Source organism: Lissotriton helveticus, chromosome 4_1 (genome assembly GCF_964261635.1).
Source record: "Lissotriton helveticus chromosome 4_1, aLisHel1.1, whole genome shotgun sequence".
Classification (NCBI taxonomy): Eukaryota; Metazoa; Chordata; class Amphibia; order Caudata; family Salamandridae; genus Lissotriton; species Lissotriton helveticus.
Window position 1 is genome coordinate 2,058,379,145 of NC_136063.1, and position 22,843 is coordinate 2,058,401,987.

Here is a 22,843-nt window from a genome sequence, read left to right on the forward strand (position 1 = left end):
AATCCAGCACTCTGCTTTGAGGGAAATCGCAGTCTGGAGGAGGAGGATAGAGGAGCATGTTCTTCAGAACTTGTGAACCTGAGGAATGTAGACTGCGGCACCTTCAAATCAATAAGCAAACAAGTGAAGACAGTTCTGCTGATGGTCTTGTTTTTGGGATTAGGTGATTAAAGTTTGAATTAAATTAACTGTGCAAACCAAAGAAAGAGAGACAAACAGGAATAAAAGTGAATTTTCTTGATTCATTGTCTCATTTTCAGGGCTCGGTGTCAGGGAATAAGAAGAAGATTTCGTCATCATACTCTGCGAATTCAGGCAGGATGAGGTCAGTGCCACCGAACAGAGAACAAATCCCCTCATCTACGTTGCCGTCCTCCTCGTCTTCATGCGGCGTGCTTTCTCGTACTTTGTAATCTGGTGGTATGAGGTGCTGATTCATCTTGATCATTGTCAGCCGCTCCACATTTTTGGGCGAGAGGCGGCTCCGTTTGGGAGTTACAATGCCACCAGCAGCACTGAAAACACGTTCAGAAGACACACTTGCGAGTGGGCAAGACAAATAGTTTATAGCCAGGTTGGAGAGCTGTGGCCACAATTGTTTTTTGCCATGCCAATACTGCAATGGCTCATCATTAAGAAAGACCTCTGTTGAGTCATTCATATAGTCCTGCACCATCGACTCAAGGTCATCAACGGTTCCTCCACTTTGCTTACTTTTTGCTGTGCCTTTGACATTTTTTCGAGAACCATACCCAAGCAAACTTAGCCAATCCTCTACAACAGCCACTGATACTGTTGTGTGTGGTGCAGATGATCCAGTTGCCTTTAACGGCTGAAAGGTCACTTGTGCCCCAGCCACAGGTGCAGAAGTGGATTCTTGTGACTGGGGATGGCCTGCTGATGCTGATGCTGATGTACTGTCTTCTCCTTCAATAACCTGCCGTTCTTTTCCAAACCTCTTGGCTGACAAGGCTAACCAATTTTTGTACTTTTGAACATCTGCATCAGCAAAAGGAAAGAATGCTTCGCCTGCCAGTGCCTTTTTGTAGCGTGGATCCAGAATAGTAGCACAAATGTAATGCTGTTCTGACTTGATGTTTTTAAGACGTTCATCACCACGTAGGCGCTCTAATAATTTCTCAGACAAAATAAAATGGTCTTATTTTTTTTCATCTTTTTCAAACTCAGAAGACACCGCCATCAGTTGGTGCTCCAGCATGCACAACAATGGGATAGCTTTTCCCAAATTACAGTCCTCCTGGCTGACTGCACGCGTGAAGAACTCAAAAGGACGAAGCATGTCTGTCAGGCTTTTAACTATGTCCCATTGCGCCGCACCCAACCGCATGTCCTCCTTCTGAGATGTACCCTCTGTGAAGAAATAGTGATCGAGTACCGTATACTGCTCATACAGACGCTCAAGCATGTAGAAGGTTGAGTTCCAACGTGTTGCCACCTCCTGGATGAGTGCTTTCACTGGCATTTGACGTTCAAGTAGCAGTCTCCTCAGATGCTTCCGGGCCTTAAAAGAATGGCTGAAATGGTTGCACATTTTGCGGCAGGTGGCCATTACCTCGAACGCTGGACTGTGTTTATCACTCAAGAATTTTTGAACTACCAGGTTGATACAGTGCGCCAAACACGGCACTCTAAAATAGTCACCCTGAAACATGGCCTTAACTACATTGGCGCCATTATCCGTGGAAACATAACCAATCATGCGTTTTTGGGGGGATAGCATTTTCAAGACCTTTTTGTTAAACTCTTCCAAAAGGTTTTCTGCTGTGTGACTTTTCTCCAAGCCAAACATGGCTAGTGTTGCATGTTTCCGAGCAGCTTTAAAAACTTGGTCCGGGTCAACACCTGCGTTTAGCTTTGCTTTAACACCTGAAAAAGAGACCCAGTGTGCAGTGATGCACATGTAATCAGCGCCTGCGCCACTGGTCCACTTGTCTGTTGTCAGATGTATTGTGTGAACAGCACTCTTCTGCAAAGCTGCCCCAATCGCCTCCAGCACATCTTCATGTAGTGCTGGAACCGCAACTCTGGCAAAATAGAACCGGCTAGGAACCTTCCATTTAGGGCAGAGCGTTGCCACTAATTCTAGAAAACCTACCGCTTCTACAAAAGAAAAAGGGAGAAGGTCCAAAGCTAGCATTTTAGCCAGCTTAGTGTTATACAGACGCGTCAGTGGGTGGTTGCGTTCATATGGCACGTCTGAAGTAAGCATTGTTCTAATGTTGCCCTGGACCAAGCATTTACGGGCTGATAATGACTTCGTTGACCCAATTTTGCTCGCTGGTGAACTTTTGTGCGTTGGTGTCTCAGTCGCTCCAACACTCTTAGTGTGCCTCACATTGGGTGTGCTGCTGACAGGGGTACTGGGTGTAAGGGAAGTGTTTGACACGTCTTCTTCCTCCTCGTCATCATCAGATGAAACATCAACGTTTCCTTGAATTCGGCCTTTCTTGATTGCATCTAGGTGCGCAAACCATTTGACAGTGTGCTGTCTCCTAAGATGACCTCTCTGGCCTCCGGTACCATAGTTGGTACCTGGCTTACCACGACTAACTGCTTGCTTACAAATGGTACAAATGGCAAACTTTGGATTTTTTGGACAAACAGTAAAGAAGTCCCAAACTGGGGACTTGAAGTGTCTGTGGGACATGGAGGAGGCGGCGCCGGCGATACTGGTGGTGGTGGTCATGAAGCTAATGCCAGATGAAGTGGAGGATCTGGATTGCCCAACTTTTGTACGTTTTGCACTTTCACCGCCACTAATTAAGGTCGAGGTTGACGGAGGTCTCTTCTTGCCAGAAAGAAATATGGAAGCGGGACGAGTTGGTGTACTACTTAACTCCAATGATTGTGGTGTTTCCACTGCCTCCTCATCGACAACATCATCATCATCATCACGCTCAGCAGCTCTTCGGGCTAGGGTCAAAATGTCTGTTTGCTGCATGCCCGCTGGGGCTGCAGTGACCTTTATGATGACTGGGTCGTCGTTGGCAGAGTCTTCATCAGCAGCAGTATCCGCCACTTCTTGTTGAGCCTCATCACACTCCATAACTCTGAGACTTTGGACGAGCTTCCTTTTACGCTTAACTACCTTTGTCGGATCATGGTGTGCCTCACTCTCAGACGGCTGTGGTGCTGGTTCCCAAGTTTGATCCGTATCATCAGAAGGAGGTGTGCTTGAAGAAGATGTAGACACCACCCTTGATCTCTTCCTTGCTAGGGGTGTGGAAGACAATGAAGGATCATCAGGAGGAGTGGCTTCCTCAAATGATACCTCGCCTTGATTGTCGATTTCCTGATGTGCCCCTACTTTGGGAGGAACAACTATTGTGGCCACTTGTGACCCTCCATGCACCTCTGCTTGCGCATCTCCTTGCGCTGCCTCTCCTTCCACATGTACTTGGGCTTGTACTTGCACATGTGATTGTTGTTGCGGCTGTGGTTGTTCAACACTCGTCAGATGAGCTACAACAACCTGTGTTGATTGAGGGACATTGCTGCTGCTTTCTTGCGATGAGCCAACATCACTGGTCGATGGTGATTGAAGAACTATACTGGCTGCCTCTGCAGCACTCAAGGGCTTGGACTTAAGTTGGAGTGGTGGTGGTGGTGGCACTGAGCCCAATGGAGCGGGGGTGCTGCTGCCAGCTTGGTCCCCAGCAGATCCCGCTGCTGCTGCAGGCATACTTTTTTTTTTACTCCCAAAAAAAGGGGCGGGCGGCACACCAGTGTTGTTGGTAACTTGCTTCTTCATCTCCTTACTGGCACCTTTCTTGCTAGAGGAGCTACGGGTTACTTTTTTTGGGGCCATCTTCTTCAGAGCAGGTCAGCAGGCAGCAGTTGCACGAGTTGCAGAGGGTTCTGTGTCCAGACGTGACGTCGCGTGACGTTATGCTGCACACACACACCGCTGCAGGACTTCTTCCTGGCACTGGTGGTTCTCTTGAGTCTTCTTGTGCACCTAAAAGCAATGGAAGACAGAGGAACATCAGTTCAGTTATACACCCCAAAAAATGGACAAAACACAGAAAAATGAGCACAATCCCATGCCATCCATGATGTTTACATTGAAGACACCCCACAGAAAGACTAGGGACATGCAAGTATGCAACACTCACTACCCCTGGGCATAATGGATGAAAAGTAGGCAAAATAAGTGCATGCCTCAGACACTGGCTCTCTTCAAAATGGCCCCTTACACCCCAAGCACATGTTGCCTGTACCAGCCAGCACTCAAGATGGCCACCACCACCACCCACATGGCCAGTCCACATCAACAGTACACCCCCAAAAAACAGAAAAACAGCCAGAAATCACCACAATCCAATGCCATCCATGATGTTTACATTAAAGAGAGTGAGACCAGACCACACCACAGGCACACTCAGTCCATGCACCACCACCCCTGGGCAAAAGGCCACACCAGCAGCCCCCAAAAAACGACAAAAAACAATAAAATAAGCAAAATCCCAGCCCATCCATGGCCTCAATTATGTTTACATTCAAGAAGACACCCCTCAGAAACACTAGGCCCATGCAACACTCACTACCCCTGGGCATAATGGATGAAAAGTAGGCAAAATAAGTGCAGGCCTCAGACACTGCCTCTCCTCAAAATGGCCCCTTACACCCCAAGCACATGTTGCCTGTACCAGCCAGCACTCAAGATGGCCACCACCACCACCCACATGGCCAGTCCACATCAACAGTACACCCCCAAAAAACAGAAAAACAGCCAGAAATCACCACAATCCAATGCCATCCATGATGTTTACATTAAAGAGAGTGAGACCAGACCACACCACAGGCACACTCAGTCCATGCACCACCACCCCTGGGCAAAAGGCCACACCAGCAGCCCCCAAAAAACAACAAAAAACAATAAAATAAGCACAATCCCAGCCCATCCATGGCCTCAATTATGTTTACATTCAAGAAGACACCCCTCAGAAACACTAGGCCCATGCAACACTCACTACCCCTGGGCATAATGGATGAAAAGTAGGCAAAATAAGTGCAGGCCTCAGACACTGCCTCTCCTCAAAATGGCCCCTTACACCCCTAGCACATGTTGCCTGTACCAGCCAGCACTCAAGATGGCCACCACCACCACCCACATGGCCAGTCCACATCAACAGTACACCCCCAAAAAACAGAAAAACAGCCAGAAATCACCACAATCCAATGCCATCCATGATGTTTACATTAAAGAGAGTGAGACCAGACCACACCACAGGCACACTCAGTCCATGCACCACCACCCCTGGGCAAAAGGCCACACCAGCAGCCCCCAAAAAACGACAAAAAACAATAAAATAAGCACAATCCCAGCCCATTCATGGCCTCAATTATGTTTACATTCAAGAAGACACCCCTCAGAAACACTAGGCCCATGCAACACTCACTACCCCTGGGCATAATGGATGAAAAGTAGGCAAAATAAGTGCAGGCCTCAGACACTGCCTCTCCTCAAAATGGCCCCTTACACCCCAAGCACATGTTGCCTGTACCAGCCAGCACTCAAGATGGCCACCACCACCACCCACATGGCCAGTCCACATCAACAGTACACCCCCAAAAAACAGAAAAACAGACAGAAATCACCACAATCCAATGCCATCCATGATGTTTACATTAAAGAGAGTGAGACCACACCACAGGCACACTCAGTCCATGCACCACCACCCCTGGGCAAAAGGCCACACCAGCAGCCCCCAAAAAACGACAAAAAACAATAAAATAAGCACAATCCCAGCCCATCCATGGCCTCAATTATGTTTAAATTCAAGAAGACACCCCACAGAAAGACTAGGCCCATGCAACACTCACCACCCCTGGGCAAAGGGCCCCACCAGCAGGCCCAAAAAAACGACAAAAATCAGCACAATCCCAGCCCATCCATGGCCTCAATGGTGTTTAAATTCAACAAAACAGTTGTATCATGCACCCCTAACCAACCCTGGTCCTACTGGATACTTTGGCTACCCACAATCTAATTTATTTAATGTTCTGAACAAGTTCCAAAATTGTACTTGCAGCAACTGTAATGCCCCAAACAAACTTACTTGTGAAAGTTGATTTCTAATCCAAAAGTGATCCAAAGGCCTCAAATCCAAATATCCAGCAGCACCCACAAAAAGTAATCCTTCCAGCTCCAGATCCAAATGAAAGTGACCAGGAGATGGACAAAGCACTGGGAGGAGCCTGCTGGACAGGAACAGGAAGTTGGAGACTGTGGGGCACTTCCTTCCTCCCCCCCCCCCAAAAATGGACTCCTTGCAAAAAAAAGGCCATGCAAATGTCAATCTGAGGAGTGATTCTGATAAAAATCATAATTTTCTGAAGGTTTATCCTGTTTGCTGGTGATTTTCTTGTGCAGAATTGCAAAAGCTCTATTTCGCGAGTGCGAGATTGTTCCTTTCCGCCGCAACTACGTGTTCGCAATTGCGAACTCTCGCGAGGTGTGCTGTGCAAGGTGGCAAGCCGCGATTACGTATTCGCGGGCGCCAAACTCCCGCGGGATCACGCAGCAAGATCCAAAATGGCGCGTCACTCGCAAAGAAAAACAACTCGGCAAACGCTAAATGACGGAAAGTGAACGCCGTGCACCACGCCGCGCGCCGCAACCAAGCAAAAAATCCGCCGCGAGCGGATTCACGGATTTTCGACAAATTCGCGAGAGTTCGCGGATTGCGAATTTGCCGAAAATCCGAAAAATCCGCGATCGAAGCGGATTTTACGCCCATGCTTATCTCTGTTGTCCATGTGCATGATCCTGTCCCCTCCCTATTGCTTTCTATGGATTGTCGTGCTGCACTCCCGTCCCCCATGCCATGTGTGGATTATTGTGCAGCTGCAAACCCGGATGCCTGCTCTGTAGGGTCAGTTTGGTGCACCTCCATGTTCCTCCTGTCCTTTGTTATTCGAGTCCATGTCCCTACCCCAATTCCTCCTGCCTTCCATGATCCAATGTACCATACCTGCTAACATTGATAACTTGGTAAGCGGGAGATTTTGAAAAGAACTGGAGTATTGATTTTCCCCTTTGACTTACATTGAAAAAGAGAAGAATGTACACAGGAGACAGATCAAATAAAGCCCATTTGAGCTTAAAAACATTGGACATTTCCTGGCTGAATCGGGTCTGCTGGCATGTATGGTTGTACTACCACTGCCTCTTCCTTCTGCCCACAATGGTCTATTATATTGCCACAGCCTCTCTTGCCTGTCCTGTATTGTTTGTTTGTTGCCCATGCCCCCCTTTTCACTGCCCTCCATAGTCTGTTGTGCTGCCACTGCCCTTCCTGACTGCCCAGTGTGATCAAATTGACGGCTCTGCACCCTCCTACCTGCCTTCAATTTTCAGAGTCCTTGCCTCTGGCCTCTGTCTCTCAACAGTATCCTAATGAACAACTAGATTGCTAGCATTCTATAATTATTACAAAAGTGTGGAACACCTGACGTCATCTTGATGTAATCAAAACTGTAATACCAAGAGCATTTCCTTTAGAAATTACATATATGAGAGGGTCTTGTTTGCATCAGAATTATGGTGAGTGCTCTAAAAAACTAAAATGAGGACATATTTTCTACATTTTCAAATAGCGACAAGACACTTTTAAATTATTTGTTATCTTTATTTTTTTTAATCCAGTTGACCACTCGATTAAATATTGCACTTAGGAGAGAGGATGTGGTGTTACTTCCAGAGCTGCAGACTTTGCAACTGGGGAACCAGGTTGGAGTTTCTGCTTCAGCTTGACATTCTGTGGTTCTGGTCAAATCACTTAATCTCCCCATGTCTAAAACCAAAATGAATTTGTTCTTGTGTGATATACCCAATGCTCATGTAAAGCACTTCAATACCTTACAAGTCTTCACTATATAAAACAGCAAAATCACAAAAAATAAAAAGTGTTTTGCACACTTCTGTCATTGGGCTACATGTGGGCTATATCTGGGTGATATTTGTGCTACATTTGGGCTCTTGGGTCTCTTGTGGCCATCTTAGGAGATTTCTTTGTTATGAAGTTTCCTAATTTCCTCATTTACTGCAGTCTCCTCAGTAGGAAATGCTTTCAGTTTTTTACTTTGATCGCATCAAGAAGGTATTCAGATATGTTACACATTTGTCATAAATTCTGAATTTTAGCACTCCAGTTGCTCATTAGATCACTGTTGTAAAGCTACTGGTATTACAAGTGCATGTTTCAGTCTGCATGTCAGAATCTTTCAATGAAATAGAAGAGTATTTGAGAAGTCACTCAAAATGTGCCCTATTTTTTCTTTTTTCAGCACTAATAATTTCCATGGCAAAATGAATCCCCTCATTGTGTTCCTTTTAAATTAAATGTTTTAAGTGTTACCAGTTTATTCCAATCAAGATGGCTTCAGGTGTGCCATACTTTTGTCATAAGTAAGACAGTAAGCGCTCTAGTTGTTCTTAAGAATGCTCTGGGACCTTCTGTCATTGAGCTATACGTGGGCTACATCTGGATGATATTTGTGCAAGATTTTGGCTCTTTTGTCTCTGGTGGGCATCTTGGGAGACATATTTGTTATGCAGTTTCCTAATTTCCTCATTTACTGCAGTCTCCCCAGTAGGAAATACTTTCAGTTTTTTACTTTAGTTCCATCAAGAAGGCATTCAGATGTGTCACACATTTGCCATGACTTCTGAATGTTAGCACTCTAGTTGCTAATTAGATCACTGTAGTAAAGCTACTGCTCACCAGGGAAGTGTGCTACTGGTATTGAAAGTGCATGTTTCAGTCTGCATGTCAGAATTTTTTAATGAAATAGAAGAGGATTCGGAGAAGTCAAAATGTGCCCTAATTTTTCTTTCTACAGCACTAATCATAATTTCTATGGCAAAATGATCCCCTCATTGTATTCCTTCTCAAATTAAATGTTTTAAGTGTTACCACTTTATTCCAATCAAGATGGCTTCAGGTGTGCCATACTTTTGTCATAATTAAGACTGTTAGCGCTCTAGTTGTTCTTTAGAACACTCTGAGACATTCTGTCATTGTGCTATGCTTGGGCTACATCTGGGTGATATTTGTGCTACATTTGGGCTCTGTTGCCTCTGGTGGCCCTCTTGGGAGACATATTTGTTATGAAGTTTCCTAATTTCCTCATTTACCTCTGTCTCCTCAGTAGGAAATACTTTAAGTTTTTTACTTTGATTCCATCAAGAAGACATTCAGATGTGTCACACATTTGCCATAAATTCAGAATGTTAGCACTCTAGTTGCTTATTAGATCACTGTAGTAAAGCTACTGCTCACCAGGGAAGTCTGCTGCTGGTATTGAAAGTGCATGTTTCAGTCTGCATGTCAGAAGTTTTTAATGAAATAGAAGAGGATTTGTGAAGACATTGAAAATGTGCCCTCATTTTTCTTTCTGCAGCACTAATCATACTTTCTATGGCAAAATGAACCCCCTTATTTTGTTCCCTTTTACATTAAATGTTTTTAGAGTTACTACTTTATTCCAATCAAGATAGCTTCAGGTGTGCAATACGTTTGTCATAAATAGGACTGTTAGCGCTCTAGTTGTTCTTTAGAACACTCTGTGAAGCTGCAGTAGAACACAAAGGAATCAACTGACAGCCTCTGCCCTTGTTGGATGTACATGGTTTACTGAGAATGTCAGACTTATCCTCACATGACTGAGAAAGATAATGTGCATTTACAGAAAACTTTGCTCTCAGTTTAGCTTATAGTTCACCTTCCAAACCTTTGTGGGAAAAGCATGAAAAAATAGTTTTCTCTCAAACATGATTCATGATATTCCAGCAGACTGCATTTTCACATGGGAAAACGACCTTAGAACACACCACAATTCCTAAAAAGAGTATGGTATCCTCAACAAATTATTTATAATGTAACTAAAGTCTTAAAACCTATTAACTGCACTGCTTTTTAATAAGGTGCTATCATGAATATTAGTCCCAAGATGGCTGCCAACACTTCTTGGATAAAGTGCGTGATGTTGTGCTGTCATTTCTGGAATCAGGAACACCGTGGTGTTCAGGATTCCAGAGAGGACAGTTAAGACCCAGGCTCATCATACGGACGTATTTCCACCAGTCTGTGAAATAAAAGTAATTTTACTTTGTTACGCATGTGGAGTACACTCGTTATTTCACTGGCGACGATCGGAGTGAAGAACTGTGGAACCTGGAGTCCTGCTAACTGCAGATCAAGTTGCTGTTGTGTAAAGAAGACTATCTGGATGTCGGGTAATGTTCCGGAATGTGGATTGCGATACCCGGTAACATCCCGGTAACATCCAGTGAAAATCGCGTCCATCAGAGACACTCGTACTGTTATCATGGTGCGCATGCTCCAGCTGTAACGCATGACGTAAGAACGTCAAGGCGTGCTGTGGCCATACTTTGTGAATGAAAAACAAACTGTTCTCAATGTGTGCAGGCCTCAGCTGAAACACATGACATAAGAACGTTTATGCGTGCTGTGGCCATACTTTGGGAAAGAAGAAACGACGTGTCAGCCATTTTAGATCTGGCACACTTTGTAAAAAGGACACGCAACGCGGCGGACATTTGGCATGTCATTTAAATGTCGAGTTCACTATGGAGAAATTAATTTTAAGACTTTATTATTAATAAGAACTGGATGTCTACTACAATTTGACCACGATAATAAAGATAAATTGCACATTTTAAAATTGGAGGGTATTCGTGTGTACATTATGAAAATTCTTCATCTCTCAATTGAAAATTACTAAGTTATAAAACGCAGAGTTTTTTCTTGATATTTCAAAATCGTTTATTAAATTTCCAATGGAAAATTTTTCTACTCCTGCACCTTTCTTGGCTTCACCTGGGGAACCTATTTTGGAGTGGAAACGTTGGAAAGAAGGCTTTCAAGCCTATATTGAAGCAATTGGTGGCGATGTTTATACGGATAAGCGATCTTAAAGCATTGTCTCGGCGCAGAAGGAAACACATTCTAAACCATTTGCCTCCTAGTAATAATCAAGTATCATCATCTGAAGATGCCATTGACGTATATGAAGAAGCTATTAAACAAATGGACAAACGTTACATAAAAAAAAGTCAATGAAGTGGTATCTTGTCACAAATTTCTTAGTAGAGGACAATTGGTTAATGAATCTATAGATTCATTTGTGAATGATTTAAGGATCCTAGCGTCAAAATGTAATTATTCAACATTTCATGATCAGATTTTACGAGATCAAGTGGTACATAAAGTTGCGGATGTCAAGCTTCAAGAAAAACTGTTAGCTGCGGAAGATCTAACTTTAGATAAAGCTTTAGACATTGCTCATCGCTTTGAGGATATGAAAATTGGTTTAAAAGTACTTGCTGAACAAAAGATATCTGAAGTCAATGCTGTCAAAAAAGCTAACTATGAAGAAAATCCTTCCAATAAGATGAAATATAAAAGTCAACAGTCTCAAGAAAAAAAAGAATATGTCTGTTTTAGATGTGGCATTTCTGGTCATTTGGCAAATGACAGGAAGTGCCCAGCTTTGGGTCAAGTATGTAGGTATTGAAAGGTAAAAAGGACATTTTACAAAAATGTGCAGGAACAAGAACAAATTCAAGAGTAAAAAATGTGATCGTTAAGGTCAAAATGATGAAAGTGTAAAAGAGGTTAAAACTGATATTGATGATGATGAGTTTCTTTTAGCGGTCTATGAAGTTAACAGTAATGTCAAAGATGCTCCATATTGCACAATAGTTATTGGTGGGAAAGATGTAACAATTATGGCTGATTCGGGAAGACACACTCTCATTGGTGAAGAATGGATAAGAGAATTTCCAAACTTGAGTTTATCTCCTCCTGACATAAGGTTAGTTGGGTATGGTAGAAAACCCATCGATGTTTCATCTAAAGTTTATGTAGCAAAAGATGGTTCTTGGGCTGTCCTCAACAGAGAGATTTGATGATAACCTTAGACCCCAATAACGCTGATCAGGTACTTGGATATTCAGGTTTGATTTCAAATGTCGAATATGATCCAGCATCAGAATGGGAAAAGAGATTTCCTAGTGTGTTCCCTACTTCAAAATTGGGCCTCTTAAAAAAAATTGTACATAAAATCATTCTTAAACAAGATGCGGTACCCAGAGTTCATGAGGTTAGAAACGTTCCATTGCATTTAAGACAAGCTGTAAAAAGTGAACTCCAAAGACTGTGTGAACTGGATGTTATTGAAAAAATAGAATCTTCAGAGTGGTTATCTCCGGTACTTGTCACACATAAACCTAATGTTAAGGTAAGATTATGTGTGGACTTAAGAGACTTGAATACCAGTGTATGGGTGGACAGACATCCATTGCCAAATATTGGTGAGATGTTTACAAAATTGAAAGGAGCAACCATATTTTCTACCCTTGATTTATCTAATGCATACCACCAGATTGCACTACACGATGATAGTAAACATCTCACTTCATTTATTACTTCAGAGGGTCAATCAATCAATCAATCAAGCATTTATATAGCGCACTACTCACCCGGAGGGTCTCAAGGTGCTTGGGGAGGGGGGGTCCGCTACTGCTCGAACAGCCAGGTCTTGAGCTGCTTCCTGAAGGCGAGGTGGTCCTGGGTCAGGCGGAGGTGGGTCGGGAGTCAGTTCCAAGTCTTGGCTGGCAGGTAGGAGAAGGACCTTCCTCCTGTGGTGGTTCTTCGGATGCGGGGGACGGCGGCGAGGGTGTGACCGGTCGAACGAAGCTGGCTTGTGGGAGCGTAGAAGTTGAGGCGGCTGTTGAGGTATCTTGGGCCTTGGTTGTGTAAGGCTTTGTGTGCGTGGGTGAGGAGACGGAAGGTGACTCTCTTGTTGACCGGAAGCCAATGTAGGTCTCTCAGGTGGCCGGAAGCCAATGTAGGTCTCTCAGGTGGCCGGAGATGTGGCTTTGTCGAGGGATGTCGAGGATGAGTCTTGCTGAGGCGTTCTGGATCCGCTGGAGTCTCTTCTGGAGTTTGGCAGTGGTTCCGGCGTAGAGGGAGTTGCCGTAGTCCAGTCGACTGGTGACGAGGGCCTGGGTGACCGTCTTCCTGGTCTCGGTGGGGATCCACCAGAAGATCTTACGGAGCATGCGCAGGATGTTGAAGCACGACGAGGAGACGGCGTTGACTTGTCTGGTCATGGAGAGAGAGAAGTCCAGGATGATGCCCAGGTTGCGTGCGCGGTCTGTTGGTTTGGGTGTGCTGCCCAGGGCGGGGGGCCACCAGGTGTCATCCCAGGCGGAGGGTGAGGATCCCAGGATGAGGACTTCCGTCTTGTCTGAGTTCAGTTTCAGGTGGCTGTTCATCATCCACTTGGCTACGTCTGTCATCCCTTCGTGTAGGTTGGCTCTGGCGGTGGCGGGGTCGTTGGTGAGGGAGAGGATCAGCTGGGTGTCGTCGGCGTAGGAGATGATGTTGAGGTTGTGTTGGCGTACGATGGCTGCGAGGGGGCTCATGTAGACGTTGAAGAGTGTTGGGCTGAGCGAGGAGCCCTGGGGGACGCCGCAGATGACTTCGGAGGCTTCTGATCTGAACGGGGGAGTCGGACTCTCTGTGTCCTTCCGGTGAGGAAGGAGATGATCCACTCCAGTGCCTTCTCCTGGATTCCGATGTTGCTGAGGTGCTGTACTAGGGTGCGGTGGCAGACGGTGTTGAATGCCCCGGAGAGGTCCAGGAGGATGAGGGCCGCTGTTTCTCCGTTGTCGAGCAGGGCTCGGATGTCATCGGTGGCAGCGATGAGGGCGGTCTCGGTGCTGTGGTTGGACCGGAAGCCAGACTGCGAGAGGTCGAGGGATCCGCTCGTCTCGAGGAAGGCGGCCAGCTGCTTGTTGACGGTCTTTTCGATGACTTTGGCCGGAAACGGGAGGAGCGAGATGGGGCAGTCGTTTTTGAGTTCGGTGGGGTCCGCTGATGGTTTTTTCAGTAGGGCGCTGAGTTCGGCGTGCTTCCAGCTCTCCGGGAAGGTAGCGGTGTCGAACGAGGTGTTGATGATGTCCCGCAGATGGGGTGCGATGACAGAGTCGGCCTTGTTGAAGACGTGGTGAGGGTAGGGGTCGGTTCGAGATCCGGAGTGGATGGAGTTCATCGTGCAGATGGTGTCTTCGGTGCTGATTGGGGTCCAAGCGCGGAGGGTGGTGGTGGGGGGCGATGGTGTGGTCGTGGCGTGCGTCGGTTGAGTGTTGAAGCTGTTGTGTATGTCCGCGATCTTGTTGTGGAAGTAGGAGGCGAGGGAGTTGCAGAGGTCTTGTGAAGGGGTGATGTCGTTGTTTCCGGCGTTGGGGTTGGAGAGCTCTTTAACGATGTTGAAGAGTTCCTTGCTGTTGTGTGTGTTGTTGTCCAGTCGTTCCTTGAATGCGGTTTTCTTGGTGACGTGGATCAGTTGGTGGTGTTTTCAGGTGGCGAGCTTGAGGGTGGTCATGTTGTCCGGTGTTGGGTGTCTGCGCCAGGCTTTCTCGAGGGCTCGGCAGTTCTTCTTGGAGCTCTTGAGTTCGTCGGTGAACCACGGGGCTTTCTTGCTGCCGGGTCTGCTAGGCGGGGTCCTCAGAGGGGCGAGGTCGTCTGCGCAGTGGCTGATCCACTTCGTGAGGTTGTTGGCGGCCTGGCTGGGGTTCGTTGTGCTGGTGGGAGGGTCCAGGCTCAGAGAAGCGGCGAGCTAGTCGGCTGTTATCTTGTTCCAGCTTCTGCGTGCCAGCTGTTGCTGGTGGTGGTGGGCCATTGTTCTTCTGAAGCTGAAGTGGACGCAGCTGTGGTCTGTCCAGTGGAGTCCGGTGGCGTGGCTGAAGGAGATGTCTTTGCTGGAGGAGAAGACGGGGTCGAGTGTGTGTCCGGCGTAGTGGGTGGGGGAGGTCACCAGCTGCTTGAGGCAGAGGGTGGCGAGGTTGTCCAGCAGGGTGGTGGTGTTGCGGTTGTTGTTGTTCTCCAGGTGGAAGTTGAGGTCCCGAGGAGGATGTAGTCAGCGGAGGGGAGAGCGTGCGGGCTGATGAATTCGGCGATGTCTTCGCTGAATTGTGTGCATGGTCCCGGGGGTCTGTAGATGAGGGTGCCTCTGAGGGTGGTCTTGGGGTCGGTGTGTATCTGGAAGTGCAGGTGTTCGGCGGTTGGGAGGGCGTCGTCGGTGTTGGTCATGATGCGGATGGTGTTCCTGTGGACGATGGCGATACCTCCTCCTGTCTGGTTGACGCAGTCCCTCCGGGTGATCTTGTAACCGTCCGGGATGGCGATGGCGATGTCGGGTGCTGAGGAGGTGTTCATCCAGGTTTCCGTGAGGAAGGTGACGTCTGGTGATGTAGTGTCGAGCAGGTTCCAGAGTTCGACGGCGTGTCTGTGGACGGATCGGGTGTTGAGCAGGATGCACTTCAGATGGTTGCTGCTGGTGCTCGGCTTGGTGGGTGCTGGTATGGTGCAGGTCCGGATGCAGGTGAACTTGCAGGAGTGGCAGCAGAAGGGTCCGTGGGTGCGTCTTGGGGTGGCTTGGTAGCAATCTGGGAGTCGGCCGGCGTTGAGTGCGTTGAGGTCGGTGAAGCTGTAGGTCCGGCGGGTGGGCTGGTGTCTGCGGGGGCCAGGGGTCCTGGCACGGGGCGCGGTCCAGGCGCGGACGGGCACAGACAGGCTTAACTTTGGCGCGCCTTCGGCGCACAATCGGCGCGCCCGCTGCGCGTCAACGCTGCGCGTACGCTCGGTCGCCATTTATGGCGAAGTGGGAGGGAGGGAGGAGCAGCTGGGAGGCGGGAGCGGGGAGGGCACACAAGAAAAGGGGGCGTGGCCACACACAGGCGGCAGGAAGCGGGGAGCGGGGCACAGGGGCAGAACAAACGGCACAGAACAACAAAAAGGAATACAATATGGGAAGCAGGCAATGAAAATCTGACAATAAGGGGGAGCGAGCAGAAAGAGACAAATCGAAAAAGCACAATATTAAGCACACGCTAGATACTACGGCGGGGGGCGGGGGGCGGGGTCGACGGGGCGGGCTCGGCGAGGCTGAGAACCGCAGCGGGGGGACTCACACGCTACAGCTGGTGGCCGTGCGGCGCGGGGGTGTCCTGAGGGTGCGTTCAGATACAAAAGAATGTACTTTGGTTTAATTTCAACATCTTCTGTATTCCAAAGAGTAATGCATAATTTGTTTAAGGACGTTGAAAAGGTCCTATATTTTCAGGACGATATTTTGATTTTTGCATCCAATCCATCTGAATATACTGATATTCTACACAAGGTTTTATGCATTTTGCAAGACAATGGTCTTACACTTACAAAAGAAAAATGTAAATTTGGTGTATCGCCTGTGGATTATTTAGGTCATTCAATAAACAAGCAGGGCATTTCTCCTAAACAAAATTTGATCAGGGGCATTGAATTAGCTCCTGATCCTGAGAATAAGGATCAACTCAGATCCTTTTTAGGACTTGCTGAATATTACGCAAAGTTGATTCCATTATTTTCAGACAAGACTATGAACATGAGATACCTAATGAAAAAAAGTATCATTTTTGTGGGGTGAAAATTGTATAAAGGAATTCAAAGAGTTAAAGAAGAGTATTGCATCTGCCCCTGCTTTGGCAACTTTTGACACAACATATATTTCAATTATTATAACCGATGCAAGTAATGTCGGCATTGGTGCGGTTTTGATGCAGAATCAGAAAGGTCAATTGGTCACCATTGGATTTGCACCTAGACCATTAAGGGGTGCGGAATGTAAATGCTCTACTTTGGAAAAAGAAACTCTTGCATGTTACCGGGGAATTGAATATTTTTGAAAATATGTTTATGGTACAATTTTCAAAGTTAGGTCAGATCATCGACCCTTAGTTGATTTGTTTACTACAAAAGGATGCGGCAAGGCAACATCAAGAATTGCTAGATGGCAATATAAGTTACAAGACTTTCATTTCAAGGTAGAATACATTCCAGGGGTAAGAAATATCTTGGCTGATTGTCTATCAAGATTGCCTGTACCTGATGACAATGTGGTGGAAGGAGCAATGACTTGGAAAATGTTGTTTCCATTTGTGAAATGTGAAAGGGTTGTATACAAGAGAAAGAATGGAAATCGGCATGTGAGAAGGATACAACTCTTAATGAAGTCATTGCATATGTAAAATCGTCATGGCCCTGAAAAGTTGATTTGTCTGAAAAACTTCTTCCTTTCTTTCAGATTGCCCATGAGTTGTCTTTAAAAGATTAAGTGTTGTTAAGAGGTTTACAATTAGTTGTATCCTGTGAGTTACAAAAAAATATTTTAGACATGGCTCATGAAGGTCATCCAGGCATGACAAGCATGAAAAGAAAGATTGGGAGTGAATTTTGGTGGCCAGCTATGGATAAATCCATTGAACGTAAGGTCAGAGATTGCATGGAATGTTGTTTGAGTGATAAGTCTCAAAAACACATTCTGTATGAACATTTACCAATATCTAGACCTAGTCGAGCATGGCAATGTGTTTTATTAGATATTGCTGGGCCTTTGAGTTATATTAAGAATGCAGTGTATGCCCTTATATTGATTGATCAAATGTCACAGTGGCCGGAATGAAAATTGTTTCTAATGTTACCTCTAATGTGGTGATGACATTTTTTAATGATATCTTTGCAAGAGAAAGCTTTCCTGAGTCTATCACAACTGATAACGGGGTGCAATTTGTATCTATCGAGATGAAAGATTTTATGAAAAGTCATGGCATTATTCATAAACGTGCTTCTGTCTATTTTCCACTGAGTAATGGAATTGTGGAAAGGTGGATAAGAGTATTTAAAGGTTACAATTAGCTATGCAAAATGGAAAGGATTGCAAACAAACAATAAGTGAAATCTTGTGGTGTTATAGGAACACTCCTAGGAGTATGGGAGATGTATCTCCTTTCGAAAAAATGAGAGGAAGGAAGAGTATTTCTAATATGAATCAAACTTTCATGAGAGATTTATTTGTTGACAAGGACAAAACAAAAGATTATTGTCACGGTGTCTTTACACAAGTAAATGTCAATGATTGGGTACGTGTTAAGAAAGGCAGATTAGTCAAATCAGGGGAGTCTCGGTTCTCCGGTACATTGAAGGTATTACGTGTTGGAAGACAGGTGGTGGAATTATTTGATGGCAATGTGTGGAGTATGTCTAAGGTAATTAAGATTCCTCAATGGTTATGGCGTAAAGAAAAGTTAAATGATTCATATATCTCTGGATTTTCTAAATCTGCTAATAGTGCAAAAAATTGGAGAAAGTTCACCACTTCATATGGTGAAAATCATCATAACCAACGTGTACAAAGAAAACGCCAATGTCCTGTGTGGTATAAGGATTATTATGTTGACAAGTAACATCATTTGTATTTTCTCATGTTTCTACTGTAATTTGACTTTATAGTGATGGTTATTTTGTACTGGTATGGTAGGTGTTATTCTTTTTCTTTTTCCGTAACTCTCTTTTAGTTTATTTTTGATTTTTCTTCTATGAAAGAATTTTACCTTGTTACGCGTTTGGAGTACCCTCGTTATTTCAAAGTGCTGACAGCCAATCAGATCTCACGATGAGATGTGCGGATAGGCTCCGCCCAGATATATACATATTTGGTATCATTCCATTCAGCAGTTTGGGCTGTAGCCGTGTCTAAAGTTTCCTATGGAAAATTGCATGGAGAAAACACGTTTTGGGACCCCATTTTTCTCGGCCCGCTTGCCAAATCACCCCGAAACTTTCAGGATAGGAGCGGACCGAAGAGGGCCATAAGTTTAGAAAATTTCACAAAGATACGTCATTCGAAGCCAACGTTATTGGGAATAGAATGTGGCGGTTTTCCTATGGTAACCAGGTCCTAACTATAACTACCTACTGGCGACCGCCAGTAGTTAATATATATATATATATATATATATATATATATATATATATATATATATATATATATATATATATATATATATATATGTATTACCTACTGGCGATAGCCAGTAGGTATATATAGTTAGGATTTTTTTCCTATGGGATTTTGAAAATTCTATGTCGAATAACTTTGGCGTTTGAGGACAGAATTGGCTGAAATTTTCAGGAAAATGGAACATTTTGTTTCTGAGCAGCCCCTAAAAATTTGGGGGGGGTTTCGTCAAGGGGGTGCCGAGAAAAAAGGGGGGTCCCAAAACGTGTTTTTCCCATGCAATTTTCCATAGGGCGGTTGGCCTCACTTTTAGCCTGAACGGCTGAATGGATTTACACCAAACTTGGGAAAATTGTAGGGACTGGTAGCCCGATGTGCCTTTGCTATGTCTCAAGATATAGGCTCCAGTGGTTTTTACGAAAATTAACTTTGAAAAATATATATTGGGCTACATTGGGCTATATATATGTTGGAGCCCAAATGTAGCCCAATGTAGCCCAATGTAGCCCAATGTAGCCCAATGTAGCCCAAAGATGGCCACCAGAGACAAAAAAAAACAAATGTGGCCCAAATATCAGCCAGATGTAGCCCAACTATAGCCCAATGACAGAATGTCCCAGAGTGTTCTAAAGAACAACTAGAGTGCTAACAGTCCTACTTATTGCAAAGGTATGGCACACCTGAAGCCATCTTGATTGGAATAAAGTGGTAATTCTTAAAACATTTAATTTAAAAAGGAACAAAATGAGGGGGTTCATTTTGCCATAGAAAGTATGATTAGCGAATATATGACGAAATCCCGCATACAATCAGTCCGCAAAAAAAATCCCGCATGTACTATTAGGCCGCAAATTAAAATAACGAAAACTTTTAGAACGAATATGCCTTTAGCATACACTAAACAACTAAACTACCCTAAACCCTAAAACACTACCCCCAGCATGACCCTACACTACACAAACAGTACAACACTACCCTAAACCCTAAAACACTACCCCCAGCTGACCCTACACTACGCAAACACTACAACACTACCCAAAACACTACCCCCAGCATGACCCTACACTACACAAACACTACAACACAACCCTAAACCCTAAAACACTACCCCCAGCATGACCCTACACTACGCAAACACTACAACACAACCCTAAACCCTAGAAACAATACCCCCAGCATGACCCTACACTACGCAAACACTACAACACTACCCTAAACCGTAAAACACTACCCCCAGCATGACCCTACACTACGCAAACACTACAACACTACCCAAAACCCTAAAACACTACACCCCAGCATGACCCTACACTACGCAAACACTACACTACCCTAAACCCTAAAACACTACCCCCAGCATGACCCTACACTACGCAAACACTACAACACAACCCTAAACCCTAAAACACTACCCCCAGCATGACCCTACACTACGCAAACACTACAACACAACCCTAAACCCTAAAACACTACCCCCAGCATGACCCTACACTACGCAAACACTACAACACTACCCTAAACCCTAAAACACTACCCCCAGCATGACCCTACACTACGCAAACACTACAACACTACCCAAAACCCTAAAACACTACACCCCAGCATGACCCTACACTACGCAAACACTACAACACTACCCTAAACCCTAAAACACTACCCCCAGCATGACCCTACACTACGCAAACACTACAACACTACCCAAAACCCTAAAACACTACACCCCAGCATGACCCTACACTATGCAAACACTACAACACTACCCTAAACCCTAAAACACTACCCCCAGCATGACCCTACACTACGCAAACACTACAACACTACACTAAACCCTAAAACACTACCCCCAGCATGACCCTACACTACGCAAACACTACAACACTACACTAAACCCTAAAACACTACCCCCAGCATGACCCTACACTACGCAAACACTACAACACTACCCTAAACCCTAAAACACTACCCCCAGCATGACCCTACACTACGCAAACACTACAACACTACCCTAAACCCTAAAACACTACCCCCAGCATGACCCTACACTACGCAAACACTACAACACTACCCTAAACCCTAAAACACTACCCCCAGCATGACCCTACACTACGCAAACACTACAACACTACCCAAAACCCTAAAACACTACCCCCAGCATGACCCTACACTACGCAAACACTACAACACTACCCAAAACCCTAAAACACTACCCCCCAGCATGACCCTACACTACGCAAACACTACAACACTACCCAAAACCCTAAAACACTACCCCCAGCATGACCCTACACTACGCAAACACTACAACACTACCCAAAACCCTAAAACACTACACCCCAGCATGACCCTACACTACGCAAACACTACAACACTACCCAAAACCCTAAAACACTACACCCCAGCATGACCCTACACTACGCAAACACTACAACACTACCCAAAACCCTAAAAGACTACCCCCAGCATGACCCTACACTACGCAAACACTACAACACTACCCAAAACCCTAAAACACTACCCCCAGCATGACCCTACACTACGCAAACACTACAACACTTCCCTAAACCCTAAAATACTACACCCCAGCATGACCCTACACTACGCAAACACTACAACACTACCCAAAACCCTAAAACACTACCCCCAGCATGACCCTACACTACGCAAACACTACAACACTATCCTAAACCCTAAAACACTACGCCCAGCATGACCCTACACTACGCAAACACTACAACACTACCCTAAACCCTAAAACACTAGCCCCAGCATGACCCTACACTACGCAAACACTACAACACAACCCTAAACCCTAAAACACTACCCCCAGCATGACCCTACACTACGCAAACACTACAACACTACCCTAAACCCTAAAACACTACCCCCAGCATGACCCTACACTACGCAAACACTACAACACAACCCTAAACCCTAAAACACTACACCCCAGCATGACCCTACACTACGCAAACACTACAACACTACCCAAAACCCTAAAACACTACCCCCAGCATGACCCTACACTACGCAAACACTACAACACTATCCTAAACCCTAAAACACTACGCCCAGCATGATCCTACACTACGCAAACACTACAACACAACCCTAAACCCTAAAACACTACCCCCAGCATGACCCTACACTACGCAAACACTACAACACTACCCTAAACCCTAAAACACTACCCCCAGCATGACCCTACACTACGCAAACACTACAACACTACCCTAAACCCTAAAACACTACCCCCAGCATGAGCCTACACTACGCAAACACTACAACACTACCCAAAACCCTAAAACACTACCCCCAGCATGACCCTACACTACGCAAACACTACAACACTACCCAAAACCCTAAAACACTACCCCCAGCATGACCCCACACTACGCAAACACTACAACACTACCCAAAACCCTAAAACACTACCCCCAGCATGACCCTACACTACGCAAACACTACAACACTACCCAAAACCCTAAAACACTACACCCCAGCATGACCCTACACTACGCAAACACTACAACACTACCCAAAACCCTAAAAGACTACCCCCAGCATGACCCTACACTACGCAAACACTACAACACTACCCAAAATCCTAAAAGACTACCCCCAGCATGACCCTACACTACGCAAACACTACAACACTACCCTAAACCCTAAAACACTACACCCCAGCATGACCCTACACTACGCAAACACTACAACACTACCCAAAACCCTAAAACACTACCCCCAGCATGACCCTACACTACGCAAACACTACAACACTACCCTAAACCCTAAAACACTACGCCCAGCATGACCCTACACTACGCAAACACTACAACACTACCCTAAACCCTAAAACACTAGCCCCAGCATGACCCTACACTACGCAAACACTACAACACAACCCTAAACCCTAAAACACTACCCCCAGCATGCCCCTACACTACGCAAA